The sequence below is a fragment of the Sciurus carolinensis genome, chromosome 3 (assembly GCF_902686445.1).
Source record: "Sciurus carolinensis chromosome 3, mSciCar1.2, whole genome shotgun sequence".
NCBI lineage: Eukaryota > Metazoa > Chordata > Mammalia > Rodentia > Sciuridae > Sciurus > Sciurus carolinensis.
Window position 1 is genome coordinate 62797046 of NC_062215.1, and position 19916 is coordinate 62816961.

A 19916-nucleotide genomic window follows, 5' to 3' on the forward strand; every position below is an offset into this window, starting at 1 on the left:
ACCCACTTCCTTGTGACCAGGCACCTGTGATGCCCCTGCTCTGGTCAGCTCTCAGTCTCTTCATGGGTACAGACACCCACCGGTCAGAAATCATTTAGAGGCATGTGGCTTTGGTTATTAGTGTGGCCCTGAGTTTTGGTTTCCTTGGATGGGAAATGGAATGACAGGATCGTTGTGAGGCCGCCATGAGACACTGCCTGTAAATAGCTCAGCCCGGTGCCTGGCACATGACAAAGATGATGATGATTCTGCCACTCCTCTGACAAGTCAGTGACACACAAATCCTGACACTGCCCAGCCACCTGCCACCACCACCTTGGCCACAGAACAGGTTTATGAAGGGCCTTCATTTAAATGATTTGGCCCTGTGTTATCAACATTACCAGCATTCAACAATATCCCATTCTCCTCTCCTTCCAGCTGCTCTGCAGTTGGTTAGGGCCATGTGGTCAACTCTGGTCAAGAAAATGTAAGTGGATATGACATGTGTCATTTCTTGAGGGAGGCAGAGAAAAGCCATGCACAATTCTTTCTCCCTCTTCACTACTGAAGTGACAGTGGAGGTCCTGGGTTCCAGATGGTGCAGTCTATATCAGGCTGGATCCATGAGGGACCATGTGAAGCAGAGGCCCTGGCCTACCTGCAAAGAACCAGTGAGCAAAACAAGTCTTGCTCATGCTAAATCAGGAGGATTCAGGATTAATTAGGTCCCACAACTTGCACTAACACCCTCCCACCAAACTCTGGGAGAGTGGGAGGTGGCCCACTCCAGTCTCAAAGAAGCTCTACATGTACTGCCCTGGGCCTGCCAGACCCTTTCTCCTAATACCACCCACGCAAGGCTCACGGTAAGCCATAGCCACCTTCTTCCTGTTCAAGGGAGAACCAGGAACCTGGTATCCTCTTCTGGGAGCAAAGGGAAAGGAAATGTGGAATTTCCTTCAACAAGCAGATTTGACTAGAAGCCCCAACAGCTTATTATTTGGTAGAAGCTGGCTAAGCCCATAACACCAACACAGTAACCCACCTACTCTTTCCAGGTTAAGTCAATGGGTCCATCCCAGATTAAACTCCAAGGATGGCCTACTACTGATATGTGAAAATAAGCCCAAAAGTAGACAGAGAAATACACATGTTCCTAGCAGCATTATTCACAACAGCCGAGAGGTGGAAGTTGCCTAAGTGTCCGTCAACGATGAGTGAATGGATAGACAAAATGTGACATGTACATAATGGAATGTTTTTCAGCCTCAAAATGGAAGGATAGTCTGACACATGCTACAATAGGAATGGACCCTGAGGACATCACACTGAGTAAAATAAGTTGGTCACAAAATGACAAATACTATATGATTCCACTTGACTACCCTAAGTAGTCAAATTGAGAAAGAAAGCAGAACAGTGGTTGCCAGGGGCTGGGGCAGGGGAGGATTGGAGAGTTGGTTAATGGGTGCAGTTTCACTCATCTGCAAGGCTGAGTTCTAGAGAGGGATGGTGGTGGTGGTTACACAGCCATGTGACTGTACTTAAGGCCACTGAACTGTGCTCTTAGAAATGATTATGATGGTACATTTTATTTTACGTATATTTTACCACAATTTTTAAAATAGAATAAAATGTTATTTTTTAAAAAAAGTAGACAAGGAAGGAACAGAGATAGAAACCCTCGACTGGGGATTGGCAGGAGGCAAGGTGGCTGAACCAGGCCCAGAGCCCACGCAGCTTCCAAAGAGGGTTTTGGAGTCACCTTCTGAGTTACAAAGGCAGGTTCCACCTCCAGAGCTCATCTGTTTTGCTGCCAACATCCCAGCACAAGATAAGCCTGGCTCACTAGGGCTGCCAGGCACTTGTGGCCTCCAGTTTCAACATCCCTCCCATTGGAATTCTGACAGGAGGCACCCACTTCAGAATTCAGTCTATCCCTCTACCCAGCATCAAAGGGAAATGTCTCAGGGAAGATGCAGAATGGCCCAGGGGTCACAGCAGGAAAAGAAACATCCCCCAGGCCACAAGTTTCTCTAACTCTGCCCTATCCTTCTGCTACCACTTAAGCACAGCTCCGTCCTCCCACCCAGCAGTCAGAGATGCCAGTCCTCCCTCCCACCAGAAGGCAATCCCCTCCAAGAACCAAGCTCAGGGTCAGATATGATCTAAAGGCTGTCAGGAGATAGTGGTGTGAGATGTCTCAACGTGGCCCTCACAATAAGGGTGCTCGCAGGCCACAGGTCAAAGAATATAGGCCAAGAGAGAAGGCAGCAGGTCCATAGGCTGGCAGGACCTGCCCAGCACTAGGCGTGAACCAAAGCAGGACGCAGCTAAAGCAGCAATGGGTCAGTTACCTCTGTTCCAAGGAGAGTTTCTGGAAGCATCCCTTCTGTGCCTGAACATTTGAGCATGAGGCCAAAGGAGGGACACAATCTTCCTTAACAAGACTCCCATAAAACCAGGGCCTACGGGCAGGCAAGTGGGCACACTCCAGTCTTCCAGGAAAAATGAATGCAAGATTCTGAATTGAGAGCAAGAGGAAGGTTACATGGTCCAGAAGCTTCCTCTAGCAGCTCGTCGGGGGGGTGGGAGGGATAGTAGTAGACAGTGAGTGCTTTCATTGCACTGGCTCAAGAGCCAGGCTGCTCCGATTCAAATCCCAGTTCTATGGCATGGTACTGGTAGCAAAATAGACATCTAGATGAATGGTACAAAATAGAGGGCACAGAGACAAACCCACATAAATACAGTTACCTCATACTAGACAAAGGTACCAAAAACACACATCAGAGAAAAGATAGCCTATTCAACAAACTGGGAAAACTGGAAATCCATATGTAACAAAATAAAATTAAACCGCTATCTCTCACCCTGCACAAAAATCAACGCAGAGTGGATCAAAGACTTAGGCACTAGAACACAGACCCTGCACCTAATAGAAGAAGAAGTAGGCCCAAATCATCATCATGTCGTCTTAGGACCTGACTTCCTTACCAAGACTCCTAAAGCACAAGAAGTAAAATTAAGAATCAATAAATGGGATGGATTCAAACTAAAAAGCTTTTTCTCAGCAAAGAAAACAATCAATAATGTGAAGAGAGAGCCTACAGAATGGGAGAAAATCTTTACCACACGCTCCTCAGACATAGCACTAATCTCCAGGATATATAAAGAACTCAAAAAACTTAACACCAAAAACAAACAAACAAACAAACAAACAAAAAAAAAAAACAGTGAATAAATGGGCTAAGGAACTGAACCGACACTTCACAGAAGACATACAATTGATCAACAAACATATGAAAAAATATTCATCATCTCTTGCAATTAGAGAGAAATGCAAATCAAAACTACTCTAAGATTTCATCTCACTCCAGTCAGATTGGCAATTATCAAGAATACAAGCAATAATAAGTGTTGGTGGAGATGTGGGGAGAGGGACACTCATACACTGCTGGTGAGAATGCAGATTGGTGCAACCACTATGGAAAGCAGTATAGAGATTCCTCAGAAAACTTGGAATGGAACCACCATTTGGCCCAGCTATCCCACTCGTCAGTTTATACCCAAAGGACTTAAAATCAGCATACTACAGTGACATAGTTACATCAGTATTAATAGCAGCTCAAATCACTATGGAACCCCTCCTTGATGCCCTTCAACAGATGAATGGATAAAGAAATTGTGGTACATATACACAGTGGAATATTATTCAGTTTTAAAGAAGAATGAAATTATGGCATTTGCAAGTAAATGGATAGAACTAGAGAATATCATGCTAAGTCAAATAAGCCAATCCCAAAAAACAAAAGGCCAAATGTTTTCTCTGATAAAAGGATGCTGATCCATAGTGGGGGGGTAGGTAGGGAAGAATGAAGGAACTTTGGATTATATAGAGGGGAATGAGGAGAGAGGTGAGGCAGTGGGGATGGAAAGGACAGTAGACAGAGACAGACATTATTACCCTATATACATGTATGATTACACTACTGGTATGACTCAGTACCACGTACAACCAGAGGAATAAGCCTGGTACCAAAAAAAAAAAAAAGAAGAAGAAGAAGAAGAAGAAGAAGAAGAAGGTATGTTCCGTTTGTGTAAAATGTGTCAAAATGCATTCTACTGTCATGTATAACCGATTAGAACAAATAAAATAAAAACTTAAAACTAAAACAAATCCCAATTTTAACCATGTGACCTTGGACAACTTGCTTAACCTCTCTTATTGCTGCATCTGAGGTGCCTTAATATCTTCATTTATAAAATGAAGATAATAGCAATAACAACACTCAAACTCTCATAGAGCTTTAGTGACAGCTAAATCAGGGAGTTAGTTCAGGTAAAGACCTAAGAACAGTGCTTGGCACATGGTAAGTTATATTACTGGCTGCTATTGTTACTGTTACTATTTCTCCCCATTGCCCTGGCCCTGGAAAAGACACCAAGAGGAAGACCAGACCACTCGTGTCTTCTCAGAGGCTGGAAGCAGCTGCATACAGTGTGGGCAGCACACAGGTTGTCCCACACCATGAGAGGCACAAGAGATGACCCCCCTCTCCCCCCGGGGACAACTACACTTCCCATTTTCATGGTCTGCCTCTCCCTGCGGCTGCTGTCTGCTCTCAGCCGTAGATCTGAGTTCCATCCTGAGAGCCTTGGGCCCTTTGACAGGGTTGGGCAAGCAATCCAGGTACAGTCTGCAGTAATATCCTCATTCCTTCAACCACAGTTAGCAGAGCACCGTGCCTCCTGGGAGCCACTCAGGGAGATGGGGAGAAGGAAGGGACACACAGGCACACAGAGACAGGTCTCTCTGGGCTCCTGCAAATGCACAGGTGCAGCCATCAACACTCAGAGGCTCACAAGCACAGTCCTGAGCCCTCTTCCACTGCTGGTATATTGTGTGTGTGTGTGTGTGTGTGTGTGTGTGTGTGTGTGTGTGTGTGTATGCATGTGCACGCACACACACTCCTCATTCCTGCAGGGAGGGTGTCATGCAAGCTGACTCACTATCATCTTTCCAGAAGGTAATAGCAGAGGCAGTAGAACATTTGGTTAAGAGTTCATGCTCAAGCCTGGCTTGAATCCCAGGCTCTACCTCTTAACGAGGTGTGTGACCCTGGCAAGTCAAGCAACCTTTTAAAACCTGTTTTGTCTTTGAAACAGAATAATAATAGCACCCAAACTCACAGAGTTTCTGTGAGGTAGGGATGGATAAATGCATCTCAAAAGTGCTTAGGAGAACTGACTACCATTTCTATGACTTGAATGTTCAGTAGTAGGTCAGATCTTCTGATTGACAGGATTCTGCAGGGGCCCTAGTTCTCCTCTTGTTCCGTGTCTTACTTACCCAGAACCACTTCACTGCATGTCTCTCTGCTGAGAACTCATCTGACAATTAGTCCTAATCTCTAGAAGTTCCTAAGCAAAAATTCCAAGCTCATTCTATGTACCAAATCTGGGTTTTACTGATGTCCTACCCTGACCTCAACAAATGCTTCTTGGATTTTCCCCTGCCCATGGGCTCCACCAGCCATGTTCCACATCTCTCAGCCTTCCTGTTCAGAAATCAGAAATAGTCATTCTCCACAGACACTATGGATGTTTCCTGAGGAGACTGCCATGGCTTTTCCACCATAGGATGGACAGTGTTTCTTTCTTTTTTTTTTTTTTTTTTTTTTGTACTAGGAATTGAACCCAGGGTTGCTTAACCACTGAACCACATCCCCAGACCTTTTAAAAATATTTTAATTAGAGACAGGGTCTTGCTGAGTTGCTTAGGGCCTCGCTAAATTGCTGAGGCTGGCCTTGAACTCATGATCCTCCTGCCTCAGCCTCCGGAGTGGCTGGGGTTACAGGCATGCGTCACTGTGCCAAGTTGGACAGTATTTCTTTATTGAACATCCTGAGAATTCCTGATGCTGGGGATATCTGGAATCCAAAAAAGGACAGAACCACAGAGCCCAGTGATTGAGGTTTAACTCTCTGGACAAGTCACTTAAACCCTCTGGGTTCCTGAGTTTGTTCTTCTGCAGAGCAGGGACAGCAGACGCCCTCCCCAGGGTAGAGGAAAGTATATAACAAAAAGATGGAAGAGGAGTTACTGTAATACACACACATGGCAGGTGCTTAGTGCACCTAGAATGCAGAGTTTTACCTCCTTCCCCCCTGAAGACAACAGATAGAAGAGATCTGAACTGAGAAGAGATCTGCACAGAGGTGTTGTGCTGGTTTGGTAAAGCAGCCTGTTATCTTTAGCAAGATGATATATTCTGTTAGGTAGTTAAGAAAAAATTCACAACTCAGCCTGGGCAGGTTTCACTGGCTGTGATTCAGAACTGCTTCTATTCTGGGAGTTGGATACATTCTGAACTCCTTCTCCTTCCCCATATTCTAGTTTACCTGGTCAAATCTCCACCTTACCCCTGCCCTCAGAAATAGGCAGAAGGGTCAAGGGAACCCCCCCACCCCCGGCCCTGGGTCCCAAGAGAACTTGGCCTAGCCACCTGTGTCCTTTGGTCACACACACCAACCCAGCCTATGCCCACACAGCTTTTGGAGCAGCCCCATTGTGCTACAGAGGCAGATGGCACATCCTCAGAAGGGCTGGGAATACAGGCCCACCAGACCCGTGTGCCCATCATCTGACAGTATCACAAGGTGAGAAAACCACACCCTGCGAATACCTCTCCCATCTCACTGGTTTGAAGCCTGGTGGGTCACCATAGCAACAGGCTCCCTCTCCAGCCTGCCAGGCAGGGCTGATGCAATTCTCAGGCAGTGAGCAACTCCAAGTTGTTCACACAGCTCTGTTCCCACTCGGGGCGGGTGAGTGGGGAGGACAAATGAAGAGGGAGGAGATGGGCACACAACCTCCAGAATCGCTGCTCCCCTTCAACTCTGATCCAAGAGCTGGATCTAATGAACGAGGGCCAGGAAATAAGCAGTGAGCAATGGGTTCTCCTCCCATGTCCCTAATAAATGTGGTGTCGCCGTAGTGGCTGCCACTTCTAGAAGATGCATCTCTGTCAAGCTTTAGGAGATCCGGGGAGGGGGAAACAGCCTGTATCCTGCATTTCTCTACTACCATGTGGGCCCTTCCCTGCCTTCTGAGTCAGCACCCCACCAGCTGAGCACACCCTCTTCGCTCAGCCCACAGGCAGCCCAGCTCTTCAGAATTCAACAGGTGCAGCTTCTCAGTCCTCTGCTCTGTTATACTCTCTGCCTTAGTTGCATGCAATAAGCACCCATAAATCCCAGAGCTCCCTGTAAGCCAAAATGTCCCCATGATACCACGGAACTATCTATCCCACTCCTCAGGGGTCTGTGGCTGCCCTGGGGAGTTCTATTCACTCTACGCCGAGTACATAACAGTCAGGAGTCACCTGACCTATTAAATTACCCATGACCCCATCTTCATGGAATAAGCACTCAGAAAATGGGGGGAAGGGGCCAAGTCACCCAGTCTCCCCATCCACCCACCAAACACACCAAAAAACAGAGAAGGAAGTCATATTAGGAGAGCTGGCAACACTAGTGTCCTCTAGCCTTCGGCTCCTACCCATTGATGCAGGACTCTCCCTCCGGAGGCTGGTGTCCTGGTAGAGATGCCTCTAGAGCCAGGAATGCTTCCCTCCTGCAGGCCCAGCTCCCTTCTCCACCCCAACAGCCACCTCCCGCCCTATGCTCCCTCCTACTTGCCCACATCAAGGGCATCCACCCAATCAGGAGCTGGGCCTCCACACAAACAGGCCCTGCTCTGGGACCTTGCACCCTGCCAGAGGCCAGCACTGAGAGGAGGAGGAAAAGCATACCTCCTGGGAGGGGCAGTCCCGCAGGGGCCTCCCAGTGGTCACCCTGACACATGCGGGAAGTGATTAACTCCGGAAGCCCCTTGGGAGATGACATTCAGCTGTGGGATGTCCTGGTAATGTGTCCTGGGGGAGCCTCCACACTTCGGAAAGCAGACCGGCAGAGGTGGTAAACTGCTAGAGCTGGAGGTGCCTCGTAGACAAATGGATCAGTGGAGTAGATTTGATAAGTCCTGAAATAAACGCCTGTATTCATGGTCAACACATTAACCATACCAAGACCATTCAACAAACGGTGCCAAAGCAACCAGACTGCCACATGTAAAAAGAAAGAAATATAACACTTCAAAAATTAACTCACACCGTCATCCAGCTATTTGGGAGGCTGAGGCAGGAAGATCACAAATTCACGGTTAGTCTGGGCAACTCTGCAGGACCTTACCTCTAAATAAATAAATAGGGCAAATAGGGCTGGGGATATAGCTTTGTAGAGTACTTGCCTAGTATGCACAAAGCCCCAGGTTTAATCCCCAGTACCATTAAAAAAAAAAAAAACCCATAGAATAGGATAAAATATTTGCAAGCCACATATCTGATAAAGGACTTGTATCTAAACTGTATAAAAAAATCTTACAACTCAACAATAAAGACTCCAAACCCAACATCTAAAAATGGACAAAGAGGTCTGGGAACATGATTCAGTGGTATAGCACTTGCCTAGCAGGCACAAGGTTTTATCCCCAGTCACACACACATATGCATGTGCACACACACAGCAAAGGATCTGAACAGACAGTTCTTCAAAGAAGATGATGGTGGCTTTCCTTCAGTCCACTGACAGTCAATGTGCACTTACATGTATGTGCCAGGTTCAGTGTAGAATTAAAGGGACATACCTGGGAGGCAAAGTAGACTCATCCCTTATGAGGATTCCTGTGGGTGTTCAGACACTAAACACATTCACTATATGTGCAAAATATGTATTGGCCACTTCGTTCTCACAATAAGGTTGGTACTCCTAGAGTTCCCATTTCATGAGGAAACTGAAGCAAAGAACCGGCTGGGGTTGTGGCTCAATGGCAGAGTGCTTGCCTAGCATGTGTGAGGCCCTGGGTTCAATTCTCAGCACCACATATAAATAAATAAAATAAAGGCCTATTGCCAACTAAAAAATAATAATAATAATAATAGAAACTGAAGCAAAGAGAAGTAAGATAACTGTTCGAAGATCACACAGTAAGTGGTAGGACCAATATCACACTCAGGACAGCCTTCCCCAGAGTCCATATGCTGAACCATGACATGACACTGAGCATTATCAGAAGTGATTCATTCTGCTGGGGACCAGGGAGCTGCTTGAAGAGGGTGATGGAGAAGTGGATTTGAAGGTCTTCATCAGGTAAGCACAAAAGGAAGGTGAATGATGGAGACAGAGCCAACCATCAACACAGTTTGGGGAACACTGAAAGTTCAGCACTTCCAAAGCTGAAGGGGTGGAGAGGCCCACAGGTCAGGCCACAGATGCCCAGGAGTCTATGCCAGGTAGTGGGACTCCTCTCAGGGCAATAGGGAGCCATGAAAGTTTTCAAACAGGAGGGAGGCTTGCTCTGGACTTCAGCGGACACTGTGCTAGGTTTGTTTTGGTTTGGTTTTGTACTGGGGATGGGACCTAGGAAATTCTACCACTGAGTTACATCCCCAGTTCTTTTTGAGACAGGGTCTCCTAAATTGCCCAGGATAGGTCTTGAACTTGTGATCCTCCTGCCTCGGTCTTCCAAATCCATGCCATGCTGGTTTGATTTGATTTTAATTTGAGGAAGTTGTCAGGAAGCTGGGAGGGGCTGCTGAGGAAGGGGTAGTTCCAGCTGGCAAGTTTGAGGAGTGACGATGACTCAGGGGTGCATGGTGGAACATCTCATGCCATCTGCCTTGTTCTATCCACATCAATGGCAATAACAGGGTAGGCAGATGGGTGACCAGATACTGCTGACCACCAAAGAGTAGAAGGAGAGGCTCTCACTGCAGGGCATGTGCACCTGGTGCCTGGGTGACCCTTGGTTTAACTTCAACACTGTGATCCTCACTGAGCACAATGGGATCCCTGTGGTGACCCAAATTAAGACACGCATCTCCACCAGCCTGCTCCAGAGGGAAGGGCTGCCTAGGAAGCACATACTTTGTAGAGAAGAACTCAGCACTGACAGCAGTATGCTCACAAAGGGAGGAGTTCTCAAAATTGAGCTTTAGCCAGTGCAGTGGTACCCTCTGGTAATGCCAGAGACTCAGGAGGCTGAGGCGAGAGGATCACAAGTTCAAGGCCAGCCTCAGCAACTTAGGGAACCAGTGTCTCAAAATAAAAAATAAAAAGGGCTGGGGGACTGGGTATGGTGGCACACACCTATAATCCCAGTGGGCTGGGGAGGTTGAGGCAGGAGGATTGTGAGTTTAAAGCCAGTTTCAGCAATTTAGCAGCAGTCACTAAGTAAAAAATTTAAAAAGGGCTGGGGATGTGGCTCAGAGGTTGAGCATCCCCAGATTCAAGCCCCAGTACCAAAACCAACAAAACTCAGTAACTGAACTTTGCTGACAGAGAACTGGGCCAGGGCGCTGCTCCCTGCACAGGGGGTAACAGTATCCTGTGAAAAATATCAACCTGTTTAAACAAGAAGTCATCTCCTGACGTCCCGGCTGGGTCAGGGGGTGGCAGTCAGAATTATCTCATCCAATCCTCCTAACAATCTCATGGTGAGCTCTATCATTGTTTCTATTTCGTAGATGAGTAAACCCAGGTCCAGAAGGTTGACTAGCTTGCTCACCACCTTGTGGAGCTGGGATCTAAATTCAGGGAGCCTGGGCCTAGACCAGCTTTCTCTCCATCTCCACCATCCTTTTAACCATAGTTTGTTTTTGTTTTTTGGTACTAGAGGTTGAACCCACAGATGCTTCACCACTGATACATCCCCAGCCCTGTTTATTTTTAATTTTGAGACAAGTTCTCTCACTAAATTGCCCAGGCTGGTGTCCAACTCATGATCTTCCACCTCAGCCTTAGCCTGAGAAGCTGGGATTTCAGACACATGACACAGCACTGAGTTTAACCATGTGTGTGTGTTTTTTTTTTTTTTTTTTTGTACCAGGGATTGAACTCAGGGACACTCCACCACTAAGCCACATCCCAGCCCTAGACTGTATTTTATTTAGAGACAGGGTCTCAATGAATTGCTCAATACCTTGCTTTTGCTGAGGCTGGCTTTGAACTTGGGATTCTCCTGCCTCAACCTCCCAAACCGCTGGGATCACAGGTGCATCCCACCATACCCAGCTTAATCATGGGTTTTTACCTCTTTCCAACACAGCCATTATGTCCAGAGACACTAGTAGAGAATTAATCAATTTCAAGTCCTGATATACACAGGCAGGTTCAGCAGTAATAATAACAACAGCCCATATATAATATATACAATAAATTATTGTATCCTTATACAGTCCACTGAGGCACTATTATTATCCCCACTTTACAGATGAAAAAACGGAGGCACAGAGAGATAAAGTGTCTTGCCCAAAGTCACAAAGCCCCTGGAGTGGCCAAGTTTGGACCCCAGGCAGTCTAGTTCCAGACACTACCTTTTCTCTTGCTACCTGACTAAATCAGCAATACTATAGAACTCAGAGTTCTAATGTGCCCAGAGGGCTGGCTTCTCAGGCCATAGCCCAAGAGACACAGGGCAAGGCCATAGCTAGAACGTGCCCAGCAGGACCGGGGAGAAGCTGACAATCAGGACAGATGGAAGAATGAGAATGCACTGGCACTGTGGTTACCCATCAGTGGGTGTGCAGACAGACAGCTGGTGAGACTGGCAGGGCCATGGCCTGGGCCTGCCTGCCAGGCACAGACCACAGAGCCACCAAAGCAGACACAAGGCACCATGGGGTGCATTCAGCTCTGCATTCTTTGAAACTGTAGGTCAACCTGTTAGTGGATCATGCCATCAGTCTGGCAGGTTGCTTTTTGGAATGGATTGCAAAGTAATATCTTACCTACTGAGGGTAGGTATTGTTTTGAGAAGCTTTTCATTCATGTGTGTATATCTATAGATAAAAATATATATAGCATGTGCCAATGGGTTTTGTCCCTAAACGTGGGAGTAACATTATTACTACTAAATAAGTTGTAGTTTATTCCTACAATGGAATTCCAGGCAGTTTTGACAATGAATAAATTTGAGTTATATGCAAGAACAAAGATGAACCTCAAAAACATAATTATAAGCAGAAAAAAGGCAAGTCACAGAAATATTCTGACTCTATTAATATAGATTGCAGGCAAAACTACACAGTTACATTATTTAGGAATGTGTTCCTATGTAGGAAAACAAAGAAGAGGAAATGACTAACAAAAAAAAATTCAAGATAGTGTGTGCTTCTGTCTACAATGGGTGATAGGGACAGCACTGTGGGTTGAACTGTGTCCCCTCAAAAAGATATGTTGGAAGCAAGTGTGGTGACCACACCTGTAACCCCAGTGACCAGGGATGAGGCAGGAGGAGAGTAGGTTCAAGGACAGCTTTGGCAATTTAGTGAGATCCTGTGTCAAAACAAAAAATAAAAAGAGCTGGGGATGTAGCTCAGTGGTAAAGTGCTTGCCTAGCAGGTGTGAGGCACTAGGTTCAATCCTCAGCACCACATAAAACAAATAAATAAATAAAGGTATTTTTAAAAAAGCGCTGTGGATGTAGCTCAGTGGTAGAGCAAATCCAGTGGTAGATACTGGGTTTAATCCCCAGTATCATGGGGCTGGGGAGATAGCTCAGTCGGTAGAGTGCTTGCCTTGTAAGCACAAGGCCCTGGGTTCGATCCCCAGCACCCAAAAAAAAAAAAAAAAAAAAAAAAAAAAAATCCCCAGTATCAAGGGAAAAAAAAAAAAAAGGATATGTTGGGGTCCTAACCTCAGCACCTCAAAATATGACTTCATTTGGAAATAAGGGCTTATAGAGGCGATGCAGTTAATATGAGGTTGGTAGGGTGGGCTCTAATTCAGTGTGACTTATATCTTTATACAGTGGGGAAATCTAGGCACAAAGTTACATGAAGATGGGGACAGGGCATCTACACACCAAGCAACACCAGAGACTGCCAGTCAACCACCACAAGTCAGGAGACAGGATGGACAGATTCTGCTTATCAGCACTCAGAAGCAACCAAGCCTGCTGCCACCTTGACCTTGAAATTGTGGCCTCCAAAACTATAAGACAACACATTCTTGTTCTTAAAGTCACCCTGTCTGTGCTGCTGTTATTAGCAAATGAACATAGTGAAGCACACAGAAGCTTCTCAGTTCCTTCAGTGGGACAAAATTCTTTGGAAGTTTCTCTGAAAGAACTGACCACAGGTCCCTAAGGGCTGAGAAGAGAAGGACCTACAGCAGGCCTTCCCTAGAAACAGGGAAGGTGGACCCTAGGCCAGAATACAAATACAGCCAGTGCCCACTGTACTCTGGTCACTTACTGGTTCCCTACCCTGGGCCAGGTACCCTCACACTCCATAACAGAAGTTCCACGTCACAACTGCGTAAGTAAGTATAAATTATATTCCAAATTTACAGTGGAGGAAGCTGAGGTTCAAAAATATAACAACTTCATCAAATCAGTCTTCACGGGTCTCTTTGGCTCTAAGAGAATGTTGAATCCAGACCAATATTTATTCATCCATCCATTCATTCATTCATTCTTCCTTCATTCACTCACTCAACGAGTAATTGTTATGCTTCAGGCACTGCTCCAGGAGCTAGAGATCTAACAAAGAATACAACAGACAAAATTTCTTCCCTTTCGTGCTGAGTTCATACAGCTAACACACAGTGTGAATACCAGACCCTGGGGGGAAGATTGGTCATCCTACAGAGCCCATGGCTGGATTAATGGAGGCGTTAATGTTCTCTGTTGAAAAAATCACAGAAGGGGAGATGGAGCACACTTTAGAGCACATTCCATCACAAGTTACTAAAACTTAACAGAGTCCACGCCTCAAGAAGGAAACCAGTTAGTTATACAAAAATCTTGTCCAATGGAGTCACTTGATGGAGTTATTGTTTACCTTCCAGTCTCCAGGGGGTGCTGCTGAGGAGAGGGTAAGGGGCAGCTTAGGTCCCTGCCTCCTACAGACCTTGAGGACTCCCAGCCCAGCCACAGTTCCCTTCTCAGATATACAAGGACTGAGGTCCCCAAATCTTGCCTCCTGCCTAGCAATTACCCTGGGCTTTTGAGAAAGCTCCAGTATCCAGAAGTCAAGGTTTTTCCAGTTGGGCTTAAGGACACCTGTTAACCACCCCCTGCCTGACCAGCTAGTGGATCCATTCTTACTCTGAACCCCAAAGCATCCCCATGAGGTGCATTTCACTGCTGAGGGTCTCATTAAGTGACTTGCCCGATGCTTTGTGGCCATTAAGTAGGAGCTTTGGGATTCAAATCTAGGGTACGCAATTGTGCAATTTCTCTTTCCTTTACCCACATATCCCTCAGAGTTTAGAGGCTCTCCTGCAGAAGTGAAAATGTATAAAAGACTCAGTCCTGCCAGGTTCCCAGTCAGTGTTTATCAGTAATAACGATTATCCCTGACTCTGGCATAACACAGCATGGTTACACATCGTCAGCATTATTATCTTAGCTGATTATTACACAATCAAAACACACATGGGGTGGGTTTAGAGAGAATGATTCTACCTGGATACAGGCTGGCTTCCTGGAGAGGGCCTCTCTAAGTCTACCCTGCTGTTCCCCATTTTCTGTCCCAGAATGAGATCAAAGGAAGGAAGTGGCTAGAGGCTCTTTGTGGGACACCCAGACTGTGTGCTCCACTAAAAGTGGCAGCTTCTGCTAGAAACCCTCACCCCACTGCAAGGACTGGGAACCAAACCCTACCCTGCTCACATTGTGGTCATAGTCCTGTTACAAGCTTCCACAACCCCCAATACGACTGTATTATCTGTTTTCTGTTGTATCAGGATAGAATGAGGGTTTCTCGGAATATCCCTACAAGCACTTACCTTGGGAAATGGGAACTGGGGGAGAAAAGGAAGATGGCAGAATCCTGGAAAGAACTGGCAGCAGAAACAGGGAAAGTCCTTGGTCTCAAATTTCTCTTTGAATTAGCCCAAGTTAACCTGAGGAAAATAGGGAAAGAGCTTCACACAGAAGCCTGGGGTGGCAGAAGAGAAGAGGTAGGGAAGCCTTAGAATCTGAGCTTTAGGCCAAGCAGGGTTTCTAGTGCTACCTGAGCATTCTGGAAACTGATTCATGACCATAATTTGGGAATGGGACCAGAACAGCTCCTCATAACAATAGGTGCTTCCACACTGCCATGTAGGGCAAGGACAGTAGTGTGTGATGGCCCTGAGGGGAAAGTTGCCACCTGATGGTTCCAGCGCTTTCCCATTTATCCCCCTTGACATAAGTATCCAAGACTGGTGCCCACCTAATGGGCTAGTATGCTCTGCCTTCACCTGCATGGCCAAAGTCTGAGTATCAGAGAAGAACAGAGAGGAGGGATCCTTGGGGAGGGTAGGCAGTGGTGCGTTGTTTTGATCTTTACTTCTAGGTATTTTTCTAACCTTCTATCACTATACTTTTTTTTTGTCCCCATCATCGGGGATTAAACCAGGACCTTGAGCACACTAGACAAGTGTTCTACCACTGAACTACATCCCTATTCCTTTTTATTTTACTTTGACACAGGGTCTTGCTAAGTTGCCAGACAGGCCTTGAACTTACCATCCTCTTGCCTCAGTCTCCCCAGCAGCTGGGATTACAGGCATGGGCCACTGCCCCCACCTTATGCATTCATTTTATAAAGGCGAAAATAATCTATGCTGGAGAATCTATAATGATTCTCAGGAAGAAACAAAACATCACATAGTAGCAGAATTCCTTGTGAATTAATAAGACTGAAGTGAACAAGTACAGATGTGAACAGACAGGCCAGGAGGCTGGCCTGTTAGGGACACTCCAAGGCTGCTCAGTAAACACTCAGGGATATGCTGGGGTTATGTACACCAGAACAAATTGGCACATGGCCAGTGTCTCCAAGGCCATCAGGGTGTGCTGAGCAGGAAGAATCAATCTCCTTTGTGTGCTCCCCACGCCTGGCTGCCCTCTCTCTATGTAAGCATCACAGGGGAACCCAGGAAGTCACACCTCCCTCTGGGAACAAGATGCATTATCACCTGCTTTGTGAAACTATCCCTGTAGGTTTCCATGTCCTTGACCTTGAAAAAAAAACTACAGCTTTTAACTATGGCAGCTGGTAAACAAGATGCAGCAATACAGTGTCCTGATTAGGAAAAGGAACACAGATTGCTTACCTAATTCCTACCTCAGTGTTCTCATCTGTAAAGTGGAGACAGTAAGTATCTTCTTCACAGGACTGTTGTGAAGGATAAGAGTTAATATATATGAAGTGCTTGAAATGCAGACACAAAACAAGTATTAGGCTACTCTTAGCAATTATTCCTGGCATCTTTCCATTAATTACACAATTATTTTTTGTGTCAGCTCTTGAAAAACAATCTCAATATTTCTGTGACATCTCCACAGAAATGTTCCACCAACTTGGCTTATGTGGACTGGTGGGTGGTATAAAGGGGACAGGAAAGCAATATAATGAGCAAGTGGGTAGGAACTTTGCAAAGTATTACACACATAACCATTTAATCTGATGTAGGAACACCAGAAAAAAATGCAAGTTAAACAAAAACGTTAGATAAGTCAAGTGTTTAGTGTACATAGACCCCAAATTTTGCATGGGATATACTTATACTTTTAAAAATTATTCAATAGTTACCTAAAATTCTAATTTAACTGTGCATGCTATTTGATTTTTCAATACTGGAGACTGAACCATTTTCATTTTACTTTGACAACATGTTGTCAAATGTGTTGTCAAATACATCAAGAGGTTGTTGAGGCTGGCCTGGAATTTGTGATCTTCCTGCCTTAGCCTCCCAAATAGCTGGGATTACAGGCAGATGTCAAGGTACCCTGCTATAACATACTATATCTTTATTTGCTAAAAAATTCAGCAATGCTTTCCTAGGGTTAGTTGGGTGGTTCCCATTTTACAGGGAAGGAAAACGAAGCTCAAAGGGGTTAAGTAAATTGCCCGGGGTACATCCCAGCAGCCATTCAAGGCCTCACGTCCTAAGGGCAGCATGCACAGGCCTCCTCCAGTTGCACACCTCCTCTCAGGAGGCGACTGGACTAGACTCAGAGAAGTGAGCCCTCTGTTATCTGCCTGCAATCAGAGCCTGTCCCTCAGCCCCTGGACGGTTAGTAGCCCAGGGAGAGGGAGCTACTAGTATCCAAAACCAGGGCTTCAGGAAGTCTTGGACAGCCAGGGGCAGGAGGTGACAGAGGGGGCTGCGCTCAGCCAGGGTGGTACCGGTAGCCCTTTTGGGAGCTGCTCCTGCCTGGCCTGAGATCTGGAGGCAGAAAGCTCAGGAGAAAACTCAGGAAGCTCCAGAGGAAACCCCTCAGGCAAGTCCTGAAATAGTTCCACAACAAAGACAGAAAAGAGTAAGAGCATCTATGCTTTTGAGCTCCCAGCAGGGGGACCAGGCTGGCTTGAGTCCAGCCCACAGACCACAGTGCTCCACAGCCTGGCCCAAGTTCACAGGACCCCTCCCCACAGCTCATACAGATGGCCACCAAAGAGTGCCAGGCACACACCTTCCCCAGGAGGGACCCCCACCACCTCTACTCTCCTGGACTCCAAGGTGGTGTTTCACTTCAATCATTCTCAGTTCTATTTTTATTCAAACGTGACAAGGAAAAAAAAAAAAACCAACAAATGTTCAAAGCAGGACAATTAAGTCACCTGATTCTAATCTTTCTTCTTCTTCTTCTTTTTTTTTTTTTTTTTTTTTTCACTGAGGAGTGAATCCAGGGGTGCTAATACCACTGAGTCACATCCTTGGTCCTTTATAATTTTTATTCTGGGAAAGGATCTCCCTAAATTGCTAAATTACTGATGGTAGCCTTGAATTTGTGACCCTCCTGCCCTACCTCTGGAGTCTGTGCCCCAGGGACTCTATAACTTTTAAGCCCAGGGCCCATGGCTGACTTTGGCAAAAGAAGGAGAATAGAGGGTTTAAGAAACATCTGGAGGGCCAGGCAATGTGGTACCTGCCTGTGATCCCAGTGGCTTAGGAGGCTGAGACATGAGGATTGCAACTTCAAAGCCAGCCTTAGCAACTTTTTGAGAATCTGTCTCAAAATGAAAAGGGCTGGGGATGTGACTCAGTGGTAAAGCACTCCTAGGTTCAATCCCCAGTACCAAAGAAAGAAAGAAACCTCTGGAGAGCTTCTCTCTAGAACCAGGAGTCCAGGTCTAGAGCTGACTCCCTAGTCAGTAACTGTCCAAGAAGGTGACCTTCAACCTCATCTTCACCTGCACTTGCAGAGAAAGGTCCACAGGCCCAAGATTGTTCCTCTAAGCAAAGGAAGAGCATGTGTGAAATCAGTGTGTCTGGAAGGTCAGGAGTGGGGTTGGGGGTCCCAGGAGGTGATGCCATGCCAGAGGTGGGTTGTAGTAAGTCTCTAACAAGATCCCCTTGCCATGCTGAGTTTAGATTCTATACTGCAGGAAAGAAGGAGCTAGGAGGTGCTAGACTGTCATGTGGCTGCATACAGTTTCTTCTCACCCCAGGTGAACAGCATGGATACATCACTGGGGGCTCCTAAGAAATGCAGAATAGGAGGCTGGTCCCCATCTGCAGAATCAAAATGTGCATTTTTCACAGGACGCTTTCAATATAAGTTTTAGTTTAGACCAGGCTCTGAGTCACAGCTAAAACAGAGAGAGGATCACTGGTTTTATCTGTCCAATATCCTTTTCTGATTGCCCTTCTGCCCTCCTGGCAGCCAGCTCTCCCCAGTCCCTCCCCTGCACACTCCCTGCTTGAGATTGTCTTGGGAAACCAGGTACCTCCCCATCACAGGTTTCCTCTCTTCAAACTTCCTCCACAAAACCAATCTCCCGACTGCCTAGAGCTCAGCTGGGTGTAGGGTTCAAGACACACTACCCCAAAAGACGACTACAGGAGATCAGAATATGCCATCTCAAAATATACTTCCTTGGCATATTTGAGATACTTATTCTGAGATACCAACAGAAGGGAGTAGCTCTGAAAAGCTGTTCTTGGGTAAAAGAAATTTACATCTACAAGGGAAATCTACATCAGTAAAAGTATCTGTATAGGAAGAAAACTGCTCCAGACAACATTTTTTGTTTTTGTTTTTTTTTTTTAAAACCCTGGAGACTTTCCATCTACATAACAAGAAAGCTTTATACACTACACAATTCCCCTCCCTGCGGCCACATTCCCATAACTTGTGCAGTCACCATCCCTGCAGAAGCCCCAAGCCCCTTTTTTCTGTAGCTCAGGATGCTATACAGTAGTCCCTTGGCATCCATGGAGAATTGGGTCCAGGACCCCCTGAGGATACCAAAACCCTTGGAAGCTAAAGTCCCTTCTATAGGCAAAGGATGGGGGCGGTAACTCAGTGTTCAAGTGTTTGTCTATCATGTACAAGCCCTGGGTTCAATCTCCTGCACTGGAGGAGGAGGAGGAGGAGGAAGAAGAAGAAAGAAGAAGAAAGAAGAAGAAGAAGAAGAAGAAGAAGAAGAAGAAGAAGAAGAAGAAGAAGAAGGAGGAGGAGGAGGAGGAGGAGGAGGAGAAGAAGAGGAGAAGGAGGAGGAGGGGGGGAGAAAGGGGGGGAGAAAGGGGGGAGGAGGAGGAGGAGGAGGAGGAGGGGGAGGGGGAGGGGGAGGGGGAGGGGGAGGGGGAGGAAGAAGGAAGAAGGAAGAAAGAAGAAGGAGGAGGAGAAGGAGAAGAAGAAGAAAAGCATTTGCACATAACATCAATGCTATGTAAACAGTTGTAACATTAAATTGTATATAACATCAATGCTATTTAAATAGTTATTATGCCATATTGTTTAGGGAATAATGACAAGGAAAACAGTCTGTAACATCTTCTGTACGGATGCATTTTTTTCCCTGAAAATTTAAAAAAAAATTTTTTTTTTTTGGTTGTAGATGGACACAATACCTTTTTATTTATTTATT

The 19916-nt window shown here is 46.0% G+C and overlaps 1 protein-coding gene across 3 annotated transcripts in view; it reads right to left on the reverse strand.

The window, feature by feature from the left end:
* Abr (ABR activator of RhoGEF and GTPase) overlaps positions 1-19916 on the reverse strand; it is a 190605-nt gene that overhangs the window by 116827 nt on the left and 53862 nt on the right. The gene's annotated exons all lie outside the window — the stretch shown is intronic.